The sequence below is a fragment of the Ranitomeya variabilis genome, chromosome 7 (assembly GCF_051348905.1).
Source record: "Ranitomeya variabilis isolate aRanVar5 chromosome 7, aRanVar5.hap1, whole genome shotgun sequence".
Classification (NCBI taxonomy): Eukaryota; Metazoa; Chordata; class Amphibia; order Anura; family Dendrobatidae; genus Ranitomeya; species Ranitomeya variabilis.
In genome coordinates this window covers 120,490,604-120,510,692 of record NC_135238.1, presented here as the reverse complement: position 1 = coordinate 120,510,692, position 20,089 = coordinate 120,490,604, and the positions used below count along the sequence as shown (strand labels likewise).

General features: G+C 45.0%; 1 protein-coding gene across 1 annotated transcript in view; it reads right to left on the bottom strand.

The window, feature by feature from the left end:
* PTH2R (parathyroid hormone 2 receptor) overlaps positions 1 to 20,089 on the bottom strand; it is a 1,733,956-nt gene that overhangs the window by 1,344,621 nt on the left and 369,246 nt on the right. The gene's annotated exons all lie outside the window — the stretch shown is intronic.

The following is a 20,089-nucleotide window of genomic DNA, read 5'->3' as shown; positions in this document are numbered from 1 at the left end:
AGAGGCCCTGGACGCATATTTCCATGGATTTTATTTTGGATCTTCCTGTTTCCCAGAAGATGTCTGTCATCTGGGTGGTTTGTGACCGATTTTCTAAGATGGTCCATTTGGTACCTTTGCCTAAGTTGCCTTTCTCCTCTGATTTGGTTCCATTATTTTTTCAGCATGTGGTTCGTTTGCATGGCATTCCGGAGAATATTGTGTCTGACAGAGGTTCCCAGTTTGTTTCTAGGTTTTGGCGGTCCTTTTGGGCTAGAATGGGCATTGATTTGTCTTTTTCTTCAGCATTTCATCCTCAGACAAATGGCCAAACTGAGCGAGCTAATCAGACCTTGGAAACTTATTTGAGATGCTTTGTGTCTGCTGATCAGGATGATTGGGTGGCCTTCTTGCCGTTGGCCGAGTTTGCCCTTAATAATCGGGCTAGTTCGGCTACCTTGGTTTCGCCTTTTTTTTGTAATTTTGGTTTTCATCCTCGTTTTTCTTCAGGGCAGGTTGAGCCTTCTGACTGTCCTGGTGTGGATTCTGTGGTGGACAGGTTACAGCAGATTTGGACTCATGTGGTGGACAATTTGACGTTGTCTCAGGAAAAGGCTCAACGTTTTGCTAACCGTCGTCGGTGTGTTGGTCCCCGGCTTCGTGTTGGGGATTTAGTTTGGTTATCTTCTCGTCATGTTCCTATGAAGGTTTCTTCCCCTAAGTTCAAGCCTCGCTTTATTGGTCCTTATAAGATTTCTGAAATTATCAATCCGGTATCTTTTCGTTTGGCCCTTCCAGCTTCTTTTTCCATCCATAATGTTTTCCATAGATCTTTGTTGCGGAGATATGTGGTGCCCGTGGTTCCCTCTGTTGATCCTCCTGCTCCGGTGTTGGTTGAGAGGGAGTTGGAATATGTGGTGGAGAAGATTTTGGATTCTCATTTTTCGAGGAGGAAGCTTCAGTATCTGGTCAAGTGGAAGGGTTATGGCCAGGAGGATAATTCTTGGGTTGTTGCCTCCGATGTCCATGCTGCCGATTTGGTTTGTTCTTTTCACTTGGCTCGTCCTGATCGGCCTGGGGGCTCTGGTGAGGGTTCGATGACCCCTCCTCAAGGGGGGGCTACTGCTGTGAATTCCGTTCTTGGGCTCCCTCCGGTGGTTGTGATTGGCACTTTTGTGAGTTCTGCCCTTGGGCTCGCTCTGGTGGTTTCAAGTGGAACTGCTGCTTCTTGGGTTTAGCATTAGCAGCTGTTTCCACTGATCGTCTCTCCTGGCTTTGCTATTTAACCTGGCTCTGGTCTTCAGTCCGTGCCAGCTGTCAATGTTTCTGGGTTGGATTCAGATCTCTCCTTGGATTTCTCTGATGGCCTGTCCATTTCAGCAAAAGATAAGTTCTTGCTAGTTCTTTGGTTGTCCATTTGCTGTGGACTTAATTGCTCAGCTCATATTAAGTCTCTTTTTGTCCAGCTTGTCAGTATGATTTATTCAGTCTAGCTGGAAGCTCTGGGGAAGCAGATTTGCCCTCCACACCGTGAGTCGGTGTGGAGATTATTTTTGTAAACTCTGCGTGGACTTTTAGTTTTTAATACTGACCGCACAGTATCCTTTCCTATTCTGTCTATCTAGATTAGTAGTGGCCTCTTTTGCTTAAATCTGTTTTCATTTCTGTGTATGTCATTTCCCTCTCCACTCACAGTCAATATTTGAGGGGGGCTATCTTTCCTTTTGGGGTTTTTCTCTGAGGCAAGATAGCTTTCTGTTTCCATCTTTGGGGGTAGTTAGTTCTCAGGCTGTGACAAGGTGTCTAGGGAGTGACAGGAACATCCCACGGCTACTTCTAGTGTTGGTGTTAGGATTAGGATCTGCGGTCAGTACAGATACCACCTCCACAGAGCTCACCCCATGTTGCTCCTTAACCACCAGGTCATAACAGTACAGCTGGCCAGCAATGTGTTGAATGCATCTCAAAAGAGGGAAAAAAAAGTTCTGAGCCATTTTTTTTTTCTTTGCAGTCTGTTTGGTCTTTTTTTTCCCCTTAATCTCTGGGTGGTTCAGGATTCTGGTGCTGACATGGATGTTCAGGGTTTGTTCTCTCGTGTGGATCAACTCGCTGCTAGGGTACAGAGTATCCAAGATTATGTTGTTCACACTCCGGTTTTAGAGCCTAGAATTCCTACTCTTGATTTGTTTTTTGGGGATAGATCCAAATTTTTGAATTTTAAAAATAACTGCAGATTGTTTTTTGCTTTGAGATCCCGTTCCTCTGGTGACCACATTCAGCAGGTGAAGATTGTTATTTCTCTGCTGCGTGGAGACCCGCAGGACTGGGCATTCTCCCTTGAGTCAGGGAATCCTGCATTGCTCAATGTAGACGCATTTTTTCAAGCGCTTGGATTGCTGTATGATGAACCTAATTCTGTGGATCAGGCAGAAAAAACCTAGCTGGCTCTGTGTCAGGGTCAGGAAGCGGCAGAAGTATACTGCCAGAAATTTAGAAAGTGGTCTGTGCTCACAAAATGGAATGAGTATGCCCTTGCAGCAATTTTCAGAAAGGGTCTTTCTGAAGCCCTTAAAGATGTTATGGTGGGGTACCCCACGCCTGCTGGTTTGAACGAACCAATGTCTTTGGCCATTCAGATTGATCGGCGCCTGCGCGAGCGCAAGGTGGTGCACCATATGGCGTTGTCCTCTGAGCAGAGTCCTGAGCCTATGCAATGTGATAGGATTTTGACTAGAGCAGAACGGCAGGAATTCAGACGTCAGAATAGGCTGTGTTTTTACTGTGGTGATTCTGCTCATGCTATTTCTGATTGCCCTAAGCGTACTAAGAGGGTCGCTAGGTCTGTTACCATTAGTACTGTACAGCCTAAATTTCTCTTGTCTGTTACCCTGATTTGCTCAATGTCGTCCTTTTCTGTTATGGCATTTGTGGATTCAGGTGCTGCCCTGAACTTAATGGACTTAGAGTTCGCCAGACGCTGTGGTTTTTCCTTGCAGCCTTTGCAGAGCCCTATTTTCTTAAGGGGGATTGCTGATACTCCATTGGCCGAGAATAAACCTCAGTACTGGACACAGTTGACCATGTACATGGCTCCAGCACATCAGGAAGATTGTCGTTTTTTGGTGTTGCATAATTTGCATGATGTTGATGTGCTGGGTTTTCCATGGTTACAGGTACATAATCCATTGCTGGATTGGAAATCTATGTCTGTGACTAGTTGGGGTTGTCAAGGAATACATAGTGATGTTCCTTTGATGTCAATTTCCTCTTCCCCCTCTTCTGAGGTTCCTGAGTTTTTGTCGGATTTCCAGGATATATTTGAGGAGCCCAAGTCCAGCTCCCTTCCTCCTCATAGGGACTGCGATTGTGCTATTAACTTGATTCCTGGCTGTAAGTTCCCTAAGGGTCGACTTTTCAATCTGTCTGTGCCAGAGCATGCCGCCATGCGGACTTATGTTAAGGAGTCTTTGGAGAAGGGGCATATTCGCCTGTCTTCATCACCGTTGGGAGCGGGATTCTTTTTTGTTGCCAAGAAGGATGGCTCCTTGAGACCCTATATAGATTATCCCCTTCTCAATAAGATCACGGTCAAATTCCAATACCCTTTACCTTTGCTTTCTGATTTGTTTGCTCGGATTAAGGGGGCTAGTTGGTTTACTAAGATTGACCTTCGAAGGGCGTATAATCTTGTTCGTATTAAACAGGGTGCCGAATGGAAAACAGCATTTAAAACGCCCGAAGGCCATTTTGAATACCTTGTGATGCCATTCGGGCTCTCTAATGCTCCATCTGTGTTTCAGTCCTTTATGCATGATATCTTCCAGAATTATCTTGATAAATTCATGATTGTATATTTGGATGATATTTTGTTTTTTTCTGATGATTGGGAGTCTCATGTGAAACAGGTCAGGATGGTATTTCAGATCCTTCGTGCTAATGCGCTGTTTGTGAAGGGGTCTAAGTGCCTTTTTAGAGTTCAGAAGGTTTCTTTTTTGGGTTTCATTTTTTCTCCCTCGGCTATTGAAATGGATCCTGTTAAGGTCCAGGCCATTCATGATTGGATTCAACCCACATCTGTGAAGAGCCTTCAGAAATTTTTGGGCTTTGCTAATTTTTATCGCCGTTTCATTGCTAACTTTTCCAGTGTGGTTAAGCCCCTGACCGATTTGACGAAGAAGGGCGCTGATGTGATGAATTGGTCCTCTGCGGCTGTTGAGGCCTTTCAGGAGCTTAAACGTCGTTTTACTTCTGCCCCTGTGTTGCGTCAGCCGGATGTTTCTCTCCCTTTTCAGGTTGAGGTTGACCCTTCTGAGATTGGGGCAGAAGCCGTTTTGTCTCAGAGAAGTTCTGATGGCTCTTTGATGAAACCGTGTGCCTTCTTCTCCAGAAATTTTTCATCTGCTGAGCGTAATTATGATGTCGGTAATCGGGAGATGTTGGCTATGAAGTGGGCTTTCGAGGAGTGGCGACATTGGCTTGAGGGAGCCAAGCATCGCGTTGTGGTCTTGACCGATCATAAGAATCTGATTTACCTTGAGTCTGCCAAGCGGTTGAATCCTAGACAAGCTCGATGGTCCATGTTTTTCTCCCATTTTGATTTGGTGGTCTCGTATCTTCCGGGATCTAAGAATGTGAAGGCTGATGCCCTTTCTATGAGTTTTTTGCCTGATTCTCCGGGAGTCCTTGAGCCGGTTGGTATTCTCAAGGAGGGGGTGATTCTTTCTGCCATCTCCCCTGATTTACGGCGGGTGCTTTGGGAGTTTCAGGCTGATAAGCCTGACCGCTGTCCAGTGGGGAAACTGTTCCTGATAGATGGACTAGTAAGGTAATTTCTGAGGTTCATTGTTCCGTGTTGGCTGGTCATCCTGTGATTTTTGGTACCAGAGATTTGGTTGCTAGGTCCTTTTGGTGGCCTTCCTTGTCGCGGGATGTGCGTTCTTTTGTGCAGTCCTGTGGGACTTGTGCCCGGGCGAAGCCTTGCTGTTCCCGTGCTAGTGGGTTGCTTTTGCCTTTGCAGGTCCCTGAGAGGCCCTGGACGCATATTTCCATGGATTTTATTTTGGATCTTCCTGTTTCCCAGAAGATGTCTGTCATCTGGGTGGTTTGTGACCGATTTTCTAAGATGGTCCATTTGGTACCTTTGCCTAAGTTGCCTTTCTCCTCTGATTTGGTTCCATTATTTTTTCAGCATGTGGTTCGTTTGCATGGCATTCCGGAGAATATTGTGTCTGACAGAGGTTCCCAGTTTGTTTCTAGGTTTTGGTGGTCCTTTTGGGCTAGAATGGGCATTGATTTGTCTTTTTCTTCAGCATTTCATCCTCAGACAAATGGCCAAACTGAGCGAGCTAATCAGACCTTGGAAACTTATTTGAGATGCTTTGTGTCTGCTGATCAGGATGATTGGGTGGCCTTCTTGCCGTTGGCCGAGTTTGCCCTTAATAATCGGGCTAGTTCGGCTACCTTGGTTTCGCCTTTTTTTTGTAATTTTGGTTTTCATCCTCGTTTTTCTTCAGGGCAGGTTGAGCCTTCTGACTGTCCTGGTGTGGATTCTGTGGTGGACAGGTTACAGCAGATTTGGACTCATGTGGTGGACAATTTGACGTTGTCTCAGGAAAAGGCTCAACGTTTTGCTAACCGTCGTCGGTGTGTTGGTCCCCGGCTTCGTGTTGGGGATTTAGTTTGGTTATCTTCTCGTCATGTTCCTATGAAGGTTTCTTCCCCTAAGTTCAAGCCTCGCTTTATTGGTCCTTATAAGATTTCTGAAATTATCAATCCGGTATCTTTTCGTTTGGCCCTTCCAGCTTCTTTTTCCATCCATAATGTTTTCCATAGATCTTTGTTGCGGAGATATGTGGTGCCCGTGGTTCCCTCTGTTGATCCTCCTGCTCCGGTGTTGGTTGAGAGGGAGTTGGAATATGTGGTGGAGAAGATTTTGGATTCTCATTTTTCGAGGCGGAAGCTTCAGTATCTGGTCAAGTGGAAGGGTTATGGCCAGGAGGATAATTCTTGGGTTGTTGCCTCCGATGTCCATGCTGCCGATTTGGTTTGTTCTTTTCACTTGGCTCGTCCTGATCGGCCTGGGGGCTCTGGTGAGGGTTCGATGACCCCTCCTCAAGGGGGGGCTACTGCTGTGAATTCCGTTCTTGGGCTCCCTCCGGTGGTTGTGATTGGCACTTTTGTGAGTTCTGCCCTTGGGCTCGCTCTGGTGGTTTCAAGTGGAACTGCTGCTTCTTGGGTTTAGCATTAGCAGCTGTTTCCACTGATCGTCTCTCCTGGCTTTGCTTTTTAACCTGGCTCTGGTCTTCAGTCCGTGCCAGCTGTCAATGTTTCTGGGTTGGATTCAGATCTCTCCTTGGATTTCTCTGATGGCCTGTCCATTTCAGCAAAAGATAAGTTCTTGCTAGTTCTTTGGTTGTCCATTTGCTGTGGACTTAATCGCTCAGCTCATATTAAGTCTCTTTTTGTCCAGCTTGTCAGTATGATTTATTCAGTCTAGCTGAAAGCTCTGGGGAAGCAGATTTGCCCTCCACACCGTGAGTCGGTGTGGAGATTATTTTTGTAAACTCTGCGTGGACTTTTAATTTTTAATACTGACCGCACAGTATCCTTTCCTATTCTGTCTATCTAGATTAGTAGTGGCCTCTTTTGCTAAAATCTGTTTTCATTTCTGTGTATGTAATTTCCCTCTCCACTCACAGTCAATATTTGTGGGGGGCTATCTTTCCTTTTGGGGTTTTTCTCTGAGGCAAGATAGCTTTCTGTTTCCATCTTTAGGGGTAGTTAGTTCTCAGGCTGTGACGAGGTGTCTAGGGAGTGACAGGAACATCCCACGGCTACTTCTAGTGTTGGTGTTAGGATTAGGAACTGCGGTCAGTACAGATACCACCTCCTCAGAGCTCGTCCCATGTTGCTCCTTAACCACCAGGTCATAACAGCATGTTTACCGAATCTATCAGCCCATCTCTTATAACTTTCTTGAGCTGTGGTCAGGGATTCCTTCAGAACCTCCAGATTTTGCCTCATTGCAGTCAGCCTTACCATCACTGCCGGAACCGGAGAATTAATTGGAGACCTCGGTAAGATACATGGATGATAACCCAGATTGGCAAAGAAAGGTGTAAATTTAGTGGAGGCGCTCTGAGAATTGTTATATGAAAATTCGGCTAACGGCAGCAACTCCAACCAATCATCCTGGAGATGGCTGACATAGCATCTTAGATATTGTTCCAGCATCTGGTTGGTACGCTCAGTCTGACCATTTGTCTGGGGATGGTAAGCGAAAGAGAGACAGACATTAATATTGAGTGCAGAGCAAAACCCCTTCCAGAATCTTGAAGTGAACTGCACTCCACGGTCAGAGATGATCTCATCCGGAACCCCATGCAACCGAAAAGACATTCTGTATAACCAAGTTCACTGTATCTTTAGCTGAGGGGAGGCCGGTGCATGGAACAAAATGAGCAGCTTTAGTCAGGCGATCAACTACCAACATGATTGTATTCATGCCCCCCGATGTAGGCAGCTCCACAATAAAGTCCATTGATATAGACCCCCAAGGGTGGGACAGAACAGGTAATGGTTGTAGAAGACCCGTAGGTGCCACATGAGGAGTCTTGTAACGAGCACATACCTCGTAAGAGAGAACATAGTCCTTGGTATCCTTCAGGCAAGTTGGCCACCAGAAGAATCGGCTCAGGAACTCTTGTGTCTTCTGTACCCCCCTGTGAACAGCCAACTTGGAGTCATGTACCAACTTGAGGATCTGCAGACGGACGACCTTAGGGACGTAGATACGTCGATCTCTGAACCACATGCCACCATTAAAGACAAGATTAATATCCACAGGTGGGTTGGCCAGAAATACATCACCGTCATAGGCTTCCCTGCACTCCTTCCACAAGTCCTGATCATGGATAACTCCGATGAAATTGGCATCAGATAGAATGGTCTTGGACAGGGCTCCAGGTACGGAATCCGCAGCATGGATTCGGGATGAAGCATCAGCCTTCCCATTACGAGAACCTGGACGGTACGAGATAACAAACTTAAATTGATTTAAAAATAAGTTCTAATGAGCCGGACGAGGAGAAAGACATCTAGCCGCAATAATAGCCAGCAATTCCTTGTCTCCCACGTCGTAATTCTTCTCTGCTGAGGTTAGGATATGGGAAAAGAAAGCACAAGGATGTAGCAGACCCTTCTCTCCAGTTCTTTGGGGGAGAATAGCCCCCAAAGCATTGTCAGAAGCGTCCACCTCCACAATTAAAGAAAGTGTTGGATATGGGTGTATCAACAGCGGTGTTGATGTGAAACAGATCTTAAGCCGATCAAAATCTTCTTGAGCCTGTGATGACCACTTAAAGGGCTTTTCCTTCTTTGTCAAGGAAGTAATGGGACGGACAATATCAGAAAAATTTCTAATGAAGCGTCTGTAGTAATTTGCAAAACCAATAAAATGTTGGACCTCCTTAACGTTCTTGGGTACCGGCCAGTCAAGGATAGCCTGAATCTTACCAGATTCCATGTTCAGCCCCTGGGGAGAGATGATATAACCTAAGAACTGTATCTCAGAACGATGGAACTCGCATTTCTCCGGCTTAATATAGAGATGGTTCTCTTTCAGACATCTTAAAACAGTTTTGACATGTTCTTCATGTTCCTGTAGAGAGTCAGAAAAGATTAGCATATTGTCCAAATAGATCACTACAAACTGGTCCAACAAATCTCTGAAAATGTCATTAGCAAGGTGTTGAAATGTTGCAGGGGCGTTACAAAGCCTGAAGGGCATCACAAGAGATTCAAAGTGTCCATACCAGCATCTGAATGCTGTCTTCCACTCATCCCCTGGACGAATACGCACCAAATTATAAGCCCCACAAAGATCCAGTTTAGAGAACACCTTAGCATGGCGAACTCTTTCCAGTAATTCGGGAATCAGAGGCAAAGGGTAACAGTTTTGTACGGTTACCATATTGAGTTTCCGATAGTCAACACAGGGTCTCAGGGTCCCATCCTTCTTCTTTACAAAAAAGATAGGTGCCCCTGCTGGTGAGGAAGAAGGATGTATGAAGCCTTTGGCCAGATTTTCATCAATATACTCCTTTAAGGCTTGAAGCTCAGGTGCCGCCAAGGGGTATACGTTACCAAAAGGAATAGCTGCCCCAGGAAGCAACTCAATGGGACAGTCATAATGCCTGTGTGGAGGAAGCTGATCTGCATTCTTCTTGTCACAGATGTCAGATAACTCTTTATATGCTGGAGGTAAAGAAAATACCTGCACATGTGGTTCCGTAGCCGTGGACTCAGGGACAGCTTCTGTTAACGCTGAGTTGCTCTTTGTTGGAAAGATAATCTCCTTGTTCTCCCAGTTAATAATTGGGTTCAGAGAACGCAACCAAGGAATGCCTAAAATCACAGGAAAATGAGGAGAAGAAATTAGCAAGAAAGAAAGTTGCTCCTGATGATTAGGCTTCAACAAAATTTTAAGGGGTACGGTCTCCTGATCCACAGGACCAGAGATTAAAGGTGACCCATCCACTGTTTCCATGGTAATTGGAGAGGCTCTTTGCTGAATTGCAATACCATGCTCCATGGCAAATGCGATATCCATGAAATTGCCACCTGCACCAGAGTCAATCATAGCTGAACTGGAAATCCACTGTCCTGAACACAGGATCTTAATAGGGAGAGAACAGTGAGAGTTCTTCTCCTTAAGCTCCTTGGGGGTGAAGTCATAGAAAGTGAATGGAATACAGCATTTAAAGGCAGGCTACATTCAGAGATGTCAGATTCATCATCACAGTTGTCATACTCCCCTACCGCTGCTAGCACCTTGTTAGGCCGTCTGGGACACTTAGGACAATTGATCAAGAAGTGGTCAGACTGGCCGCAGTAGAAACATAGACTTTCACAAAGGCGATGCTCCTGGCGCTTATTGATCTCGCGCCTCTGAACGGAATCAATTTGCATGGGCACCTCCTCCACCTCCCGAGATGTTTTACCTGCAGGCTCTCTGGAAGAAAGGGAAAAGTTAGAAATACGGTTATATGCAGCAAACTTCTCCTGCCTACGCTCAGTAAGGCGAATGTCAATGCGCACAAAATGCTGTATAAATGTCTCTAGCTCTTGTGGTGACTCAGAGCGAGCTAGTTCATCTTTTACAATACTAGACAGGCCCCTTTTAAAAATAGGCAATTGTTCATAACTGTCCCAATTGGTATCTACCGCTAATCTCCTGAATTCAGTAGCATACTCAATAACAGAACGTTTTGCCTGGTGTAAAGACAATAAAGCAGATTCAGCGGTTGCATGGCGATTAGGATCATCAAACATTAATGCCATAGCGGCCAAGAAATCATCCAAGTTATTTAACCGTGGGTCACAAGACTCAATCATCAGATTCACCCAGGCGAGCGCTCGTGCGGTCAGCAGCATTATTACACACAATACTTTGGATCTATCAGTAGGAAAACAGTCTGTATTCACATCAAAATATAGCATGCATTGATTCACAAAGCCATGAAATTTGTCGCGATCACCATTACATCTGAATGGGGGCAACTTATGTGGGCTAGCTGGTGGCGGTTGCCCAGAGGGTAAAGTCACTTGTGCAGCTATTTGTGTGCTTATGTCCTGAAAAGCCCGTCCATACTGGGACTCTATGCCAGCCAGTTTGTTTTCCTGGGCTGCCATGCGGGTGCTTAAGTACTGCAAAGTCTGTCCAAACACTTGCTGATTGTGTTCAAAGCTTCCAAACTTCTTTTGCAGACCTTCCACATCTTTCTGCAGAGATCTAATTATGGAAAACCCCTGCTCCAGTCTGCTTTCTGCAGTCATTGTTCCAGCAGTCTCCTTTTTTTTTTTTTAGGCTAGAGTATCCTGTAATAATTATAGGGGATATCTCAGGATACTCTTTGCATGGAACAAGACAACTACAGGACACAGTTTTATAAGTGGTAAAGTCTATATTATCACACGGTGATTCAGACAGGTGCAGAGAGAAACTCAAGTCCACAACACTTGGTGCAAATATCAAATGCAGCTCAAGCAGTCTATAGGAAACTTCAGAGGAAAATGCAATCATGCAGAAAGTCTATGAAGCACAATTATTCTTGAGGATACTTGACACGAATAAGTCCTTGCTTAGTCAAAAACACAGATAGATATGTTTATAAGGCAGTTGAAATAATAACTTAGCTCAACCAGGGAGGTCCGGGTAATAGTCTGAGGTTCTTGCAGAGCAGAAACAGCTTACATGTCCAGCAAATGCAGATGGAAGTAAACACGAGCAGCAGATGAAGGAGTATTACTGGAACTGGTGTATGCAGCAGGAACTCAGAGCAGAGTAGCAGGATCACCACACAGGTTCACAGGAGCAGGTATATAGCCAGGGAGTCACCAGAGGTCAGGAGCTGGATGCAAGGCAAAATACTCTAGCACAGACTGAAGGCTGGGGTGGAGTTTTATAGTAGGAAGACACATTGCACATGAGACCAAAGACGCCATCTTGGAAAAGGGCAGTAATGCACAAAAAGGTAATAAAAAATGTTCAGAGTCCTGACATCGCTCTTCATCATTATGAGCACAAACCTCTGTCTGTGAATTTACAGCACATTTATAGCAAAGGGGGTGTTAGGGTTGGCGGAATGCACCGAGTATAAATATATGCAATAATACAATAGGTGCAGTCACAACCCGGGGTCCACCATGCAGGAGAGGAACTGTGGTCATGCAGTTAGCATAGCACACAAACAACTCCTCACCAGAGGTGCCGGTATTCTAGGGGCTTATTTCAGCCAAGCCTGACCTCATGCAAACATGACCATGCAGTAGAAAGGCTCAAAACATAGGTTGATACTAGCACATGGCCGTGCGGCCATGCAAACCTTTTATAGCTGTAGCAGACAAGGACCTTCCTGGAGGTCCAATGGGAGCTGCTACAGGACCTGAGCACATGTCCCCAGACCTCCAATGGGAGGTCGTCCCATGGGCATGCTCAGTATGGGAAAAGCGGGACTTCGTCCCAGAAAGACCTGCTCACTGCTAAACATTGCTGGCTACAATGACGTAGCCTGGAACAGCAGTAGTAACCAGTCATCCAGTATCAGCCTGAGCTAGACGCTGGGACCGACCTCACCGCTGACCAGGCTCCACTGCGGCTGGACGAGAATGGGAGACTGCAGCAGACATGGTTCGAGATTCTCCCTGTGCAGTGGCGGGAACTCAACACCTAACAGGGGGAACATTTAATTTTTTGTTGAGCTTTACCAGAAAAACTGGAAAAAATAAATCCATCGGTGGGAAGACCTTGACTTTGGCAATACCAAAATAATTTTTAATAAACCCAAATCCCTCATACATAATATGAGGATGGTCTACAGGGTATGTTTTAGTTTTATTTACAAAGGGGTACAGACTGGTGAAATCATAGTAATGTAGGGACTCTCCAGATTTAAGGCTGTGATAGAGGTTAATGGCATTAGTACGTCCTCCGTAAAGTGCATCGCGGGGGTCTAATGGCTTGGGGAATTTAATTTGGAGGAGAAATGATTGAAGTTAGAGTCTTTTTCAACCATTTCATTCCATTCATGTTCTCACATAACTCTCACTGTGCACCACTGCAAGTAATGTTTTTCAGTTAAAAAGATGTAATATAACTGACAATTTGTAGTGTTTGTGACCTTATTTGCGTCATTTTCATTATAACATACAGGGCACCCGTGGTAAAAACTTCCATGAAATTCAAAGGCAATGTGACTGCTGTTAACATAGGCATAGCCATCTAAAAATATTTCCTGACTTGTTTTTCACTGTAGAGATATGCAACCGTCACAATTTACCGGTGGCAATAATTTTCCTTTATCTGCTGTTGGCGTGTGTTGTAAAGGCGATAACAAAAATACCCATTTCTCTTGGTTAAATAAATAGCATATATTTATCTAGCAGTTGTGCTACTGGCATAAAGCTTGCAGAGATAAGCAAACATCATTATTTATCAGTAATTTCCCTGAGTCTGCATTTGGTGTGCATCATAAAGGCGGTAAAAAAATTGAACCTTTGACTCTTTGTGGTCTGCCACACATGGAACAGTTCATGTCCAGATGCCTTTCCCAAGACCATCAGATGAAAGCCATTTTGTTCACAATGAATTACAGGCTGTGAATATTTCTTGACCCATGGTACAAGGAGAAACCTCCTTTCATGTTAGAGGCACATATGCCATTTTCAGTGCATTCATGCCAGAGAGCCATTGTGGAAGACTTGCTCAAAAGATCACTCTCAGACAGTGCTGCTGGCAGAGGTACCGGCTATTTTCACCCACAAGAATTACAGATGAGGGCCATGTGCATTAGGTGCAACTCGGGGGTGGGATGCCCATCAACTGGGCCATTTTCATGAAAAAGTCACATCAGCAAGGGCTATCAGTAGCTGTAACTATGTTAAGGAGAGAGAAGTTGACCAAGATGTTGAAGGAGTACTTAAGTGACTATCAGTGATGAGCGAGCACTAAAATGCTCGGGTGCTCATTGCTCGGGTTGAGCAAATTGGAATACTCAGGTACTCGACCTGAGTAACGAACCCAATGTAAGTCTATGGGAAACCCGAGTATTTTTACCGCGATCCCCCGGGGGTCCTTTTAAGGTCTAAAAATGTCTGAAAATGATAGAAACACTGCTCAAATGACACGGGAACATCATGAGGATCGTCCCTGGAAGCATTTTTGACTCCTAGGTCACAGCTGTAGGCAATGTTGTCAGAGTTTCACGCCATTTTTACAGGTGCACCAAAAAACATACAAAAACTAAACCAAAATGGATTTTGCTGGGAAATATGTTAAGGTACCTCCTTTCCAGGGTAATGATTTGTATATAAGACAAAATAAATAATCCCAGATAAAAATGTTCCTCCACCTGTTGGGCTATGTTCACGCTCAGCGTTTTTGATGCGTTTTTCAACTTTAACATTGCTTTCAACCAATATAAATGCACTAACTGGGAAATGTCATTGTAACATTTAAGAACCCTAATTGGCCATGTGGTGTGTGAAACATAAGGAGACGCATATTGTTTCATTTCTTTTTTTTCAATTCTTTATTTATAATTTTAACAAAAGTTACATGTGACTCACATCACAACATGTCTTATAAAGAACAATTATTCGTAATACAAGTGAGTTTATGCGTTTCCAGATAAACAATTTAACGAGAAAAACAAATGGAATGGAACGACCGAACAGGTGTCACTTGTAGTCCAGCATTGGCGTAAGACCAGCATATACGTACCAAATTACAGCCAAATTTTATTAGATCATAATCATAAGAAAATTTTTTAGATCAAGTTAAAATTAATAAGTTTTTTACTGAAACCAAAATAGGGGAGAGAGACTTCGTCACATTAGCACAGATGGGGATCATCCCTAAGGCTGGCCCAAGCACCGTGGTATACGACAGAAAGTTTAGGTCAGGTTGTTAGGGCTAGCGGAACGCACCAAATAATTAGAGAAAAGGAATAAGGTGCGTTCACAGCCCAGGGTCCACCATGCAGAGATGGAACCTGCTGCTGAGTAATGACGGACTATATGGCGGTACAATGAGGATACACACATGGGTTAGCTTCACCCTGTGTCAAAGATGTGGACCCTGTTGCATCACAGGGCTGCAGTACCGCACGTAACAGAAATAATAATTAAGTAGCACTAGAGTGCATGCGGTGTCGCACTGGCGGACGCCACTAACCACCCAGACTTGGGTTTGGAAAGCGCGGTGATAGCGCATGGCGCCGCACTGGCGGTCACAGTAATAGACGCTGTTGGTGTACCAGTGTTGGTAACAAGTCGGGCGCTAGATTACAATCATCCTCCTTACGCGAGCATTCAAACACAAGGGAGGGGATGATTAAAGAGTGACTTTCACTCACAACACACACACGTAAACAAGTGTATACTAGTGCATGGCCGTGCGGCCATGAGAACCGTTTATAGCTGCAACAAGTTCAGGACCTTCCTAGAGGACCAATAGGAGCTACTGCAGTACCTGAGCATGTGACCCCAGACCTCCACTGAGGGGTCTTCCTTTGGGCATGCTCAGAAGGGGAAAAGCAGGACTTAGTCCCAGAGACATCTGCTCACCACTGATCAGTACAGGCTACAATGGCAGAGCCTGGAAAGGCAGCAGTATCCCCTTGCACAGAATCAGACTGAGCGAGACATCTCCGCTGAGCAGGCTCCACTGCGGCTGATGCAGAATGAGAGACCGCAGCAAACATGGTTCGAGATTCCCCCTGTGCAGCGGCGGGAACTCGACTCCTAACACAGATGATCTAATTTTTTCCAATCCAATTGGTCCAAGGGGACCAGGTCTTTAAAGGGAACCTGTCACCACGTTTTTGGAAGATGGGATAAAAATAGCGTTAAATAGGGGCAGAGGTGGGCGTTACATTAGTGTGTGTGTTATGCGTTTATTACCCACCTAAGTTGCCGAAATAACTTTGCAAAGTCTCCGTTTTCGCCTGTCAATCAGGCTGGTCAGGTCGCATGGGCGTTGTCTTCCCCCAGATTTGGCGTAGTTTTCCGTTGGTGGCGTAGTGGTGTGCGCATGCCCAAAGTCCGGAATCCTCTTCCAGGGGATTTAAAATAGCGCGGTGTTCGTTATTGCATTGGTGATCGGTGGGCGCGGCCATCTTCCTTTGGCCGCGCGTGCGCAGAAGCGGCGCTCTGCTGGCCGCGGCTTCAGGAAAATGGCCGCCGCGATATCCATCTGCGCACGCGCGGCATCCCGCGGCCATTTTCCTGAAGCCGCGGCCAGCAGAGCGCCGCTTCTGCGCACGCGCGGCCAAAGGAAGATGGCCGCGCCCACCGATCACCAATGCAATAACGAACACCGCGCTATTTTAAATCCCCTGGAAGAGGATTCCGGACTTTGGGCATGCGCACACCACTACGCCACCAACGGAAAACTACGCCAAATCTGGGTGAAGACACCACGCCCATGTGACCTGACCAGCCTGATTGACAGGCGAAAACGGAGACTTTGCAAAGTTATTTCGGCAACTTAGGTGGGTAATAAACGCATAACAAACACACTAATGTAACGCCCACCTCTGCCCCTATTTAACGCTATTTTTATCCCATCTTCCAAAAACGTGGTGACAGGTTCCCTTTAAGAAGCGGTCGTGAGAGTGCATTTCCCAGCTTGTCAATTCTTCAAGTCGAAAAATATCCCTAACTTTATCCAATTCCCCAGGGTTGGTGGGGTTGTTTGCCTCCATTTAAAGGCAATCAAATGTTTTGCTGCTCCCGGCAGTAGAGGTGGATGATCATGTTTCTTAGGTTTAAAATTTGGTGTGGGAAGAGACAAGAGAGCTTCTGGAGCAGTGAGGTCCGTTTTCAAAACTCCCATAGCTCTCATAAACTTATTGATTTGATGCCAGAAGTACTGAAGTTTCTGACAAGACAAAAAAATGTGAGTTAGTGTACCCCTAGATGACTTACATCTCAAGCACAGTGAAGAATCAGCTAGGCCTAAATGAAAAAGTCTCTCTGGGGTATAATACCATCGTGATCGTATTTTATATGCGGATTCTTGGAGTAAGATGCATCTAGAGAAGCCGTGGGAGTTCGAACAAATCCTCTGTAAATCTTGAGATGATAGGGAAATTCCGAGTTCAACCTCCCAAGAATGGAGAAATATGGGTTTAGTGTTGATATTAGAGTTTAGGAGGTTAAAATAGACTTTTGATAATAGTCTCGGGACAGGTGGCTTGATTTTGGTCAATAAGTCCAACCATAGCCACTCAGAAGGTGGAGTGGGTAATGTTTTGACTTGTGTCATAAAATGTGACACATGTATCTGTTGGATTGAATTATGTGGACGCTTTGAAGCCTCTAAGGGCCATGAATTATAACAAGGAATCTTGTTATTTAAAGGGAACCTGTCACCCCCAAAATCAATGGTGAGGTAAGCTGACCATCATCAGGGGCTAATATACGGCATTCTGTAATGCTGTAGATAAGCCCCCGATGTTACCTGAAATAGGAGAAAAAAAGGTACTAAAATACAAATAAACAAATCACCTGCGCTTGTGGAGTGGTCGTACTGGAAGGTATCCTACATACTGCCTTCCATCATAATAAGTGCGGGCTGCACCGTAGGGCAGTGGGGTAATGTCAAGCCAAATATAACACCGCTCTCATGCAGGATGATTGTTGTTTTCTACGCTGTGTCCACTCCTGTCTCCACACCCAGTGAGTACATGTGTTCATGGGAATAAGCACGCTTGCTTATGGGCTACTATTGGGTGGACTATTTGGGGAGTTTTTGTCCATATTCATATATGTTTAATCCCTTAAACATCCAGGCTTATTGTTTAATTACAGTGTCTGCTTACCTTCAGCACTTCCTTATGATGGAAGGCAGTATGTAGGATACCTTCCAGTACGACCACTCCACAAGCGCAGGTGATTTGTTTATTTGTATTTTAGTACCTATTTCAGACGTGGTGCAGCACAGACCTCGTCACCTCACCAGCTGCTTCCTATTTCTTGTTTTCTTTCTCCCGCTCCTTGCCCCCCCTTTTTTTCTGGTCAAGTGCAGCGCCAGTGTATATATTACTTTTAAGGAGAAAAAAAGGTTAGATTATACTCACCCAGGGGCGGTCCCGCTGCGGTCCGGGTCCGATGGGTTTCTCAGGTCCGATCCAGGGCCTCCCATCTTCATTCCATGACATCCCCTTTTGGTCTTCGCGCCGCGGCTGCGGCGCAGGCATACTTTGTCTGCCCTGTTGAGGGCAGAGCAAAGTACTGCAGTGCGCAGGCGCCGGGCCTCTCTGACCTGTCCCGGCGCCTGCGTACTGCAGTACTTTGCTCTGCCCTCAACAGGGCAGAAAAAGTATGTCTGCACCGCAGCCGCGGTGTGAATACAAGAAGAGGACGTCATGGAATGAAGATGGGAGGCGCCGACCGGACCCGAGACACCCATCGGACCCGGACCGCAGCGGGACCGCCCCTGGGTGAGTATAATCTAACGTCTTTTTCTCCTCTTTTGGGTAACATCGGGGGCTTATCTACAGCACTACAGAATGCTGTAGTTAAGCCCCTGATGATGGTGAGCTTACCTCACCATCGATTTTGGGGGTGACAGGTTCCCTTTAATAAGTGAGAGATTGGTTTGTTCGGGAGAGAGGACCAAATAATATAGGGGTCCATGAAATCCAGATCGAAAATATAAGGGATCAAGCCAATTGGAATTTTGTCCAGGAAAAGACAAGAAGGTGTGTGGTTTGGTATCAGTGAGCGTTTATTTAGGATAGTCGTGGAAAGAATTTCATTAAAGCTAACGTTTGAAATAGGGTGATTGGTCCATAACAATTTTCCCAAGTCCTGGTCCAATAATTGCATTTCGATATGTGCTTGCACATTTTGGTCAACCAAATGTGTTAATTCTATCCATCTGGCTATATGTATGGCATGATAATTAGATAGAAGATCCAGAAGGCCCAGACCCCCTAGTTGTTTCGGGAGGATAAGTGTCTTAAAAGGTAATCTAGCTTTTTTAGATTTTCAGATACATTTTGAGATAATTTTGTTTAGTGTGTTAAAGAAAGATGTCGGGAGTGAGATAGGGACCATGTTCATGACATAGAGGATTTTGGGTAGGATGTATGACTTAAATATATTCACTCAACCTATCCAAGACAGGGTGGGCAAATTGAAAGAGATGAGAAGGCTTCTAATGTTCTCCAGGATAGGGAAAAAGTTATGTAGGAAAAGAGTTTGGATCTTTGGAGATAAAGATGCCTAAATATTTAATTTTATCTTTAGGCCTTTTAAAGGGCATAGTGTTTTTCAGAAAGTTAATGTCTGACATATCTGCTGATATACTGAGGGCTTTGGAGTTATGAAGGTTGATCTTAAAATTAGATAAATCCCCGAATAATGAGAAGGTTTGCAACAACTTTTTGAAAGCAGTCTTCGGGTTGGAAATCAACAATAAGAGATCGTCTGCAAAGGCCGCTGCTTTTACTTCTAATTGGTTGATTCTAACTCCCCTAATATCACTGTCTTGCCTAATATGTTGTAAAAGTGTCTCCATGACCAAAATAAATCAGGAAGGGGAGAGAGGACAACCCTGCCTGGTACCATTGCCTATCTTAAAGGATCCTGATAAAATTCCATTAACTCTAACTTTAGCCGTAGGTTGAGCATACAAGGACATTTTAGCTTAAATAAAGGGAGCGAGGAAGGCAAATTTCTGCAAGACACACACCAAAATATGCCAGCTTATACAATCAAAAGTAAACAAAGAGAAAAAAGAGTGACCGGCACTGAAAACACTTTTTGCCAATTTACACAGCTGCGGATACGAGTCATCGGGGCTGGACGGAATGCGCTTACTATGAAGGTAGGGAGGTGCTATTAATCCAAAAGTAACATGTCCAGATGCAAATCGAAGAGTAAAAAAAGATAGCACTCACCCTATTTCTTCAAATATGAAGACCCGTAGACCCATGTGACCCGTAGAAGCGCCTGTGCGCGAAACGGCCGTCGTCAGTCTTGTCTCCACACGCTCCCTCTCTTAATGTTTTGCCCTAGCCTGTACCGCACCGTGTCTGGAATATTTCTATTTATGGATTAAAGGATTCTCATATTTGAAGAAATAGGGTGAGTGCTATCTTTTTTTACTCTTCGATTTGCATCTATACAATCAAAACCCTTCTCAGGGTCAGTAGAAAGTGGCTGATGAGTATGTTTTGCATAGGAGATGGCCTTCTCTGCTTCGTACAAACCCAGCTTGGTCGGGATGGACCCGGTCTACCAAAACCAAATTAATCCTAGTTGCCTAGAGCTTGGCCCATAATTTAACATCTGTATTAAGCAATGATATAGGGTGGTAACTTCTGCACAGGGTGTCATCTCTCCCCTCCTTAGGAATTATTGTAATATAAGTTTCTATGGTCTGGGGAGGAGGGGTTGTGCCTCATAGAAAGAAAGTAAAGAGTTCAAACATGCGTGGGATTAAATTATCTGCAAATTTTTTATAGTAAATTATGGGGAAACCGTCTGGGCCTGGGGATTTCCCGTTCGGGATAACCACTAAAATGTCTGTCACCTCCTG